The 8,832-nt window shown below is 37.3% G+C and overlaps 1 pseudogene; it reads left to right on the top strand.

The window, feature by feature from the left end:
• The first annotated feature begins 343 nt into the window (after positions 1-343).
• On the top strand, positions 344-1,028 carry LOC109459748 (large ribosomal subunit protein uL30; annotated as a pseudogene).
• Positions 1,029-8,832: the final 7,804 nt, after the last annotated feature.

Here is an 8,832-nt window from a genome sequence, read left to right on the forward strand (position 1 = left end):
GCTATGAGCAAATTTCTAAATAGAAACCCACAGCCAGGAGAGACTAGAATGACATATGCAAAGAAGAAATTGCCAGCCAAGAATACTCTACCCAGTATACTGTGTTTCCCCAAAAATAAGATCTAACTGGGAAATAAGCCCTAGCATGATTTTTCAGGATGACATCCCCTGAACATAAGCCCTAATGCGTCTTTTGGAGCAAAACTTAACATAAGATCTGGTCTTATTTTTGGGGAAACATGGTAGTTATCCTTCAGATAGAAAGGAGAAATAGACTTTTCCAAAAAAACAAACAAAAACTGAAGGAGTTTATCACCATTAAACCTACCTTGCTATTGGAAAGATGGCGGAGGAAGAGCAAAGAAAAAAGATACCTTTGGTTCCAAAAAATCTCCTAAAAAGGGAAAAGATTATCAGGCCATCAAAGCTACCCAGGCAAAGCAAGCACTTTTGGAAAAGAAGGAGAGGAAAGGAAAAGAGCTCAGGTTTAAGCAACTGGAATGGTTCCTACACCATGCCTGGAGGCAACAGCTTAGCAAGGTGTGTCTCAGAGGACTAGAAGTGAAACCTTGTGGTTTGGAAGTGCCAGATGAACTTTCCTTGGCCTTTGTAGTATACATCCGAAGGATTAATGGGGTGAGTTGAATGGTGCAAGGATCTTGCAAGGCTTCGCCTGAAGATTTTCAGGGGTGTTTTTTTTTTTTCCCAAAGTGACCCTCTGAAACCATAATAACACTTACGGGACCTGGCGATTTCCAAATCTGAAGTCTGTCCAGGAACTCATCTTGAAACGTGGATAAACCAAAGTCAAGAATAAAATCATGCTTTTGATAGACAACACAGTGATTGAAGTGCACTTGGGGAAGGTTAGTGTCATTTGCTTGGAAGATCTCATTCATGGAATTGTCTTCCCAGGGAAGAATTTCCAGGTTATCTCAGGGTTCTGGTGCACTTTCCATCTCTCAGTGGCCCACCACACTGCTAATAACAGAGTGGGCTTCCTCAAAGAAGTGGGCTCACCTGGCTAAATGCCTCAATTAACTCATCTGGCAGCTGAACTAAACCCAGAATATCTGAAAGCACAGTGCACTGGAAGCATGCGTCATGTGTGTTTGCTTTTTGGAATTATTATCCAGTATCCTCAAAGACGATTATTTTCTGCTATATCTTCAGGAACTGGAGGGGAAGGGTCAGAGAAAAGATGGCCATATTCCTGGTAGGGACTTCTCATCACAGCCCAATTCCAAAGGAAAAGTCCCAGTGTTTTACACATTGGCCGCTGCTGCTGCCTCTGAAATCAGCAAAGGACTCATGCCATGGAGGAGGGGTCTTGTTCCGTCACATCTTTATGCAGGAGTTTAATGTTGGTGAATGAATACCCAAGCATGAATACAGGAAGGCAGTGAGCCAAGCCCAGGGTCATACTTGAATCTGGGGTTTCCTAAGGCCTTGTTTTGGAAAGAGCTTGAAATACAGTTAGAAAAGTGCGATACCAGTGCTCAATTGTCTCTGCTATGAATCTATGTTCTAACTTTTCTATGACAACTTTGCAAGTTCTCAGGAATGGCTAGCTGTAAGTCGATCTGGTGGCTTCCCCATCTTAGCCTGCACTGGGCTTAGTCCTTTTCTCTAGCTCAGGATTTTAACTTATTCTTGGATCTGTGAGAAGGGAAGGACCCTTTCCCCAGGAAAACATGTACATACTCAAATTTTTTCTTGGAAGTTTAGTGTGTTTGTAGACTCTTCTCAGGGACCCATGCACTTTATGTGATGAAGTCCTGCACTATCAGGATGGGTTCCCGGCCTGATCTTGCAAATCTGGTTCCATGTCTCGTGGAAGACCAAAGCACCAAAAAACCTTTTCCCCTGCAAACCAGTGGGTGTTTCCTATTAAGAACACAGTGGTAGAGTGTGAGCCCCTGTGCCATCTTTAACTGCCCTACCATTTCTGCTGGGCTTCAGGATGGAATTTTCTGGTTTCCCCAGTGATCAGTCCTCTGCTTAGAAAACCCAAATCAGGAAAGAGTAGACAGTCTTCTTGATTTGGCATGGATGGAATTAGCACTGTTTGGTCTTTTAGGCCCTGGCAAGCTTAGCTGGAACCCTTCCTTGTGTGTTCTAAACTCAGCTCCTCCAGGAGTGTTGCTCTCTACTCTGCTGGTAATGACATTGTAGACCAACACTCGGTCTCCTGGGGACATTAGACTTGAAAAGGGTTCAAACCGGCTTGTGTTTATATCCAGTGTCCACCCCTAGTCTTTCCTCTGCTCCTGTCACTCAGTTGCCTCAACCTGCCATCTATGCAGTGGGTGAGGGTATACCTGGCCCAGGTTAAATCTTAAAAACATGTTTAGCCATCGTGTCCCCTGGTACTTAAGATTATCGTTGCTGCATGTATGGCTCATGGGGCATTCAGACATAGCTGCGAGATTAAGTTAGTGGTATGACAGTGCCTTAAAATGTGCCAGGTTATGAGGTAATTAATTAGGTTGGTAGGCTCAAGAGTTACCCTGTTAGGAATACGCGTTACTCTTATACTGTAAAGTATTGTAAAATCAGATTACTTTAAAGTGATGTGTCAGAAACTCATGGGAAAACAGCAGTTGTATGGAAGCCTAGGGTTTATATCCCAGATCTAGCTTATACTAAATATGGAGTATTTCTACTGTTGCTTAAATAATAGGGCTAATATAGTCTAACCTGTCTTCCTGACATGGTTATTAAAAGGGTTAAGCAAAATAATAGTTTTTAAATTGGAATTCTATATAAATAAATAAGAAGTTATATATATATAAAAAAACTACCTTGCAAGAAATACTGAAAGGAGTTCTTCAATCTGAAATGAAAAGACACTAATTGGTGAGATGAAAACATAAGAAAGTGTACCACACATTAGTAAAGGTAAATATACAGTCAAACATAGAAAATTCTAAAAGAATGGTGTAGTAACCATTTAATTATAGTATATAAGTTAAAGGGGAAGAGTATTAAAAAAATTATAACTACTATAATTTGTTATCAAATACACAATAGAAAAAGAGGTAAATAAATGATATAAAAATTATAAAAGGGGGAGTAAAAGCATGAAAATTTGTCAGACATAAAAGCTAAGCTGCTATCAGCTTAAAAAAGCTGTTTTGTCTATGAGGTATTTTATATAAGCCTCATGGTAACCACAAAGCAAAAATGTAAAATAGATTTATAAAAGATAAAGAAAGGGGAAACAGCATACCACTATGGAAAATTACCAATTTACAACGGTAGGGAGAAACAGAGAAAAAGAAACCATGGAGACAAAAAAGAACAAAAAACCCAGCAAACAACAAAAAATAACAAAACAGAAAGTAATTAATAAGATAGCATGAATAAGTCCTTCCATATCAGTAATAATCCTAAGTGAAAATAGATTGAATTCACCAGTCAAAAGGCTGGTGCCTTTTTAATGCTTTCCCTCTGCCTCACCCTAGGTCACTGATATCTGCCAGAAAGGAGCATGTGAACATGCATAGTGCCCCACTTACTGTGGCTGCTGCCTAGGAGACACTTCTTGATCACCAGCTGTCACCCAGGGGGGGATGCCCCTTGATCACCTGGCTTTGGTGGCCAGCAGGGCTTCTGTTCGTGAGTCCCATAGGATTGTAACAAATAGACAAACAGTTCTGAACAGGATATCGCCTTAGGGTGCAGCACAGAGGCAGAAGACGGAAACACAACCCTTCTCTTTCTGTGAAAGAGGGCTTTCAGCTTATATTCGTGGCTGAGACCTGAGGGGAAGGGTTCTCATCCAACCAGAGCAGCAAAAAGAAAAAAAGTGCATAAGAGTGAATATAGCTTAAGGAACTTACAGGACAACATCAAGTGGACCAACATTCACATTATTGGGGTTCCAGAGGGAGAAGAGAGAGAGAAAACAGAAGAAAACGTACTTGAGGAAATAATGGCTGAAACATCCCTAACCTGGGAAACAAAACAGACACCTAGGTTCAGGAAGTTCAGGGAATTCCAAATAAGATGAACTCAAAGAGACTTATACCAAGATACATTTTAATCAAATTGTCAAAAGGTAAAGACAAAGAAAGAGTCTTAAAAGCAGCAAGAGAAAACAACTTGTTACGTACAAGAGAACCCCCGTAAGATTTATCAGCAGATTTTTCAGCAGAAACTTTAGAACCCAGAAGGAAGTGTCACAATATATTCAAAGTGCTGACAGAAAAACAACAACAAAAAATAACAAACAACTGGCAACCAAGAATACTGAACATGGAAAAGTAGTCCTTCAGAATTAAAAAAAAAAAAAAAAAGCTTTCCAGATAATAAAAAACTGGAGAGATTCGATGTTAATTATTTGCACCACAAAAAAGAAATGATATCTATATGCTATAATAGAGGTATTAGCTAATACTATCGTGGCAATCATTTTGCAATATATAAACGTGTCAAATCAATATGTTGTACACTTTAAACTTATATGCTTTGAGAATTATATCTCAATAAAAATACATTTGTGTGAAGAAGAATGGAAGGTAGGTAAAATTTAACTGTGAAGTAAGGTTTACTTAAGTTTAATCACATAGTGATCTTCTGCACTACTGTCTTAAAAACAAGTTACTAAGGACATACATACATTAATAAGAGCATATTGAATTTCACCATTTACTGTCTACCAAGAGGCTTTGGCAGAACAACTTTTCATTTCACAATTCCATGATGAAATAATCTGATGCTATGCAAACTTTGGCATAACTAAATCCCAGGGGATGGTGATGTTGAATAAAATTAATTTTTAGAAAATGAAAAAGCCTTGTATATATTTCCCTGACAAGGAAATAAATGACCTGTTGACTAAGACTAAGAATATTTATCTAAATGAGTATGGTACATTGAACATACATTTACTATGTCTAGATTGATTCCCAAACAAACGTTCATAGAAACTCTTATGTGTTGATAGAAATGGATATATATGAGAGAACAATTCAGTCCTTAGATAATTATAAATGAAGTTCTTATTAGTTTGGATGATTTTGGTAGTAAGTCATACAAATGAAATTATTTGTAAGTGAAATATTTTAAAGATCTTTTTAGTATAAATGAAACTGTTAAATAAATGACTATCAAGCCTACGAGCTGGCTTTATTTTTTATATAACCTCTCCTTTTTAAACAAACTATGTATAGTCCACATAAAAAGTTCCCATAATATTTAATAATGACATCCATCATTTTTTGAGTACTTACTCTGTGCCATTTGTTTAACCTTCAGAATCTCTCCAATAGAAATTACTATTTACCTTTCACAAAATAGAAATTGAGGATCATATAGAAACCATAAAGCTTATTAGCCATGAACTGATAATGTCCTTAGGTTTATCTGATACCAAGCCTGTGGTTTTTCCCTTTACATTGTGGCCTTAGGGGAGCTTTCTGCTCACCCACTCTGTGCCAAACCTGCCTCTACATTCTTGCTAAACTACCTATCATCTTTGACCACTTTCATTCCCACACTCTGTTTGGCCACAGTTATGTGGGGGATGGTCCCTGCACCGTAAAAGACACAAGCTCTTGTTTCTCACTTTATAAAGTTTATAGTAATTTCATCCAGGGCCACTCCTCCTTTCCTCAACTTTCTTTGTCCGTACAGCTATCCAGAAAGTGGTAAGATCCCAAACTTTATATTCATGTTGTGTGAGTGGAGAGGGTAGGAGATGAAGAACGTAGTGGGAAAAGTAGATTGCCCATGGCTTCTCACAGGGCTTATTCGTATCCTTATGAGTAGAGCACAGTATTAAGTGATCTTGTGCTTGCTCTGATATTAATGAAGTATCATTTGATCCTCATTCTCCTCTTGGTCCTTGTGTTGATTCTCCTGACCCCTCCTGCCTCCCAACCAATGGAGGAAAAATGCTGTGCAGTGCAGGGTTTGTTCATTCCTGGGTATATGCCATAATACCATTAAAATATCTTAAAAACTTTGCTTCATACACTATATATAGTCTCCTTTTTTCTTCATCACTATTAAAATGCTTTCATTTTTAGAAAGCAGTTATATTTGTTGTAAAAGCATTGCTACAATAAAAAATCAATATGAAATTAGGGCAATGTCTTCTGATTTTTTTCTATGTAAATTAATCATGGGAGGAGAAAGTCTTGATGTAAATGTTTGATTATAATGTTCAGATGTCAATCACATTGAGACATCTTGATTGAAGAAGGAGAGCCTATCTATTAACTGTGTTGTATCTAATCTCTTCTTATAAACAAAGAACTCTATTATGGAGGTTTGGAAGTACTGAGGTTGGGGAAGCCAGCTGGTTAAATTTCAAGAAGCCAAGAGGCCATACAAAGTAGAATTACAACATTGGTGATTTCACTCTGGTGTAGCTTAACAGATTCAGAGACCCAATCTTATCAATACCCTACAATAAGTCAGATGTGTTGGATGACTCACACTGACTAAACTCACAAGACACTGAAGTATATAAATCAGAAAGCAGTGTTTTACTTGATGGTAAGAAATATAACAGACAACATAACCTAAAACTCCTGTCCTCTATCCAGAGTGTTCTTTTCCGCAAATAACCAGAAATGTACTTGGTGTACATGGAATCAGATAAAGTGACATGTTTGGGCTGAAGGTTTAGCAGCATTTCTACAATAGAAATGGGTACTACTCAACACTGCTGAGATGGGCTAATGTCAATATTTGTCTTTCTGGTTCTATTGCTGTTATACTCCTCATGATTTACATATTTTTTCTTTGTACTTAAAAAATACATTTAGTTACAATCTAGTCTTTTTTGGAGCTTCTTTAAATGATATTCCAATTTATGGTGGGTATCAGAACAAAAATTGAATTTGATCACTATAGGGAAAGATTCGTATTGATTTAGTTCATAACAACTATATTTACACAGTGAAACCATGCTTGGGAAATAAGATGCTCCAATTACTGTCAATGATAACTTCTTAATCAATCATGTCCAAAAAGTTCTGTAGAGAGGGAAAAAATGTTCATATTATACCAGAAAACAAATGTAACATGTAATTTAGAAGACAAAGAAGATACTACATATGTACTAAAATTCCAAAGGGCATATTACTTTAAAATTTAAAAAACAAATGCCCAAATTATGTCAACTACATAAATATTTTGGTTTAAACTGAATCAGTCTTGAACCGCAACCGAAAGAATTTATTTACTGAAGTGCCTAAAGTTGCTCATTAGGATAGTCTTGCTGAATGGAATGGTCCTGTAAAGATTCACATGGTAACCTTCTAACAGAACTATGAGAAAGTGCTATTGTAGCACTGTCAAATGGTATATAGTGTTGTATACTTTTTTCTCATTTGGACCAACTGGTGGCAACTAGGAGACTGTATTTTGCAGCCAGGTAAAAATTGATAAACATTTTCTGCCTTCCTGCTGCTAACCTTGACAGGTGGCTTGAGGTAGGTAAACATCAGAGAAGAGGAACAGTCAGTTTCTTATTAGGTGAACATAAATTCTGAACAAAGGGTAAGCATGTTCATTCATGTTAAAATCATACCCTTGAAAGGACACTTACCTATACTGAAGCTGCCTTTTTTTCCATATACTCTTTTATAGGGCACTGATACCATAATATGTTTTCTCCTCCTGGAAACATCAATAGACTCATCTAAATTAATTTTATTAGTACCATGGGTTTAGTGTTACAAATTATCTTATTTTTTATTTCATAACTAAAAATGTGAACTATATAAATATTTTATCAGTACATTTAAAATACTTTTTAGGTTTATTTCAGGAGTTATCTTGTATAATTTATAAAGTGAATCATCAAAACCTGCTTTATACTTACATTTAAAATCTAAGATTAACGTAAACTAAGCATTTGACTCACAACCCTCTCCACTCCAAGTTTTGCTGTCTCCTTGGGTAACTCAGTGTCCATGTGGATAATTCAGCGGCTCCCCAGTCAGGTCTTTGATTTACACATCTTTAGTGACTTTACTTCCACAGTAGTCAGCCATTTCCTCAGCCACATCCGGGATCTTTTCATCCCTCATCACTTTCCCTTTCAAACATTAAAGCCAAACAGTCAGTTTTCAATATCATGTCCTTATAGCTTAATGGTTTTCAGCAGTGGCTGCATATTAATATTACCAAAATCCTGATGCCCAGGCCAGGCCACAGATTAATTAAATCAGAATTTCCATAATCTCTGGAGGTGCCATGCAAGAAGCAGTACATCTTAAAGCTCCCCAGGTGATGCCAATATGCCACCAAAGCTGAGTCACAGTTTTAGCTCTTTCACTCAGTTATTCCATTACATCTGTTTCTGAAACAGTGAACCTCAGCTGTACCAGATCCCCCCCTTTCTTGTCCCACTGACTTTTTTGTTTCATTCCCCAGCACAGCATCAATCCTGAATCAACCTAATGGTCCCCTCCATGCCTCAGGAGGTGGATGGCTGAGCACTGGCGGCGAAAATCACATCATAGGTCAAGATGTTGCCAGCAGTGTTTCTTCCCTTTTAATAGCACCTGAATTCTCAGTGATGTCAGACAAGCTTTCCTTATTTTGCTAGTCATTTCATGCTCCCAGTCTCCACAAGTCTTATTAAAAATATACTTTTCTCAAACTATAAATATCTGGATTTAAGAATTCAAACTAACTTCATTTCTCATGAAATAGCAAATGTTCTCATTTTATCTCCCTTTGTCTAAACTTTCATTTTTATTGTTTTTTTTTCATTCAATTTGCAGAAATATCAACATCTGCCCTGAATCTTTCTTTCTTTTCCTCCTTATATCAAATATACCGAATATCTTGTGGCTTACATATTTAAAA

Source organism: Rhinolophus sinicus, linkage group LG01 (genome assembly GCF_036562045.2).
Source record: "Rhinolophus sinicus isolate RSC01 linkage group LG01, ASM3656204v1, whole genome shotgun sequence".
Classification (NCBI taxonomy): domain Eukaryota; kingdom Metazoa; phylum Chordata; class Mammalia; order Chiroptera; family Rhinolophidae; genus Rhinolophus; species Rhinolophus sinicus.